Consider the following 1,077-nt stretch of genomic DNA (forward strand, 5'->3'; position numbering starts at 1 on the left):
CAGGAAGGAAGCAGAAGAATAGCAGAGAAGAGAAAAACCAGAGACTTACAGTATAATAGCTAGAAATAGGTGAACAAAAATAGTAAAGAGCAGATACTAAACACTAAGAGGGACAGAGATAAGCAGGAGGGAAGCAGATCAGCAGAAAGGAGACAGCAGAATTACCAAACAAAACAGAGAGACGTACCTACAGTATAATGGCAAGAAAGTAGGCGAAAAAATAGCGCAGAGAATAAAGAGGGAGAGGAGCAAAGATAAGCAGGAGGGAAGCAGGTTAGCAGAAAGGAGGACAGCAGGATTACCAAACAAAATAGAAGAACTTACAGAATAGTGTTTAGAAATAGAACGGCTAAAAAACCCAGACATAAGAGCAGACACGTATAAGAACTCAGAGGAACAAAGACAAGCAGGAAGAAAGCAGGAAGGAAGCAGAAGAGAAGCAGGGGCAGGGACAGCAAGACTACCAAGCAAAAAACAAAACAAAAAATAGGCAAAAAATAGGACAAGAAAATAGAGATAAGAGCAGATACAAAGAACGAAAGAAGACAAAAACAAGCAGGAAGAAAGCAGGAGATAAGCAGAAGAGTAGCAAACAGGGACAGACAGACTACCAAGCAAAACAAAACAAAAAAATATGCAAAAAAATAGGACAAGAAAATAGAGATAAGAGGAGATACAAAGAACGGAAGAAGACAAAAACAAGCAGAAAGAAAGCAGGAGGGTAGCAGGGAAGGCAACAGCAGGACGATAGGACGACAAGGCGAGTAAAAAAAAAATAATAGAGTTACGAGCAGATACAAAGAAATGAAGACAAAAATAAGCAGGAGGGAAGCAGGAGGGTAGCAGGAAAGGGAACAGCAGGACGACAGGGAACAAGACGACAAGACGACAGGGTAACAGGGCGACTCCTTTCTCTGTTTGACCTCTTGTTACAACCTCACTGACCTAAAGAGGACAAAAACAAGCAGTAGAGAAGCAGAAAGGTAGCAGGAAAAGAGGACAGCAGGGTGATACGACAAAAAAAACAAGACGACAGGGTGACAGGGTGACAGGGTGACAGGGCGACTCCTTTCTCTG

Source organism: Portunus trituberculatus, chromosome 47, assembly GCF_017591435.1.
Source record: "Portunus trituberculatus isolate SZX2019 chromosome 47, ASM1759143v1, whole genome shotgun sequence".
Classification (NCBI taxonomy): Eukaryota; Metazoa; Arthropoda; class Malacostraca; order Decapoda; family Portunidae; genus Portunus; species Portunus trituberculatus.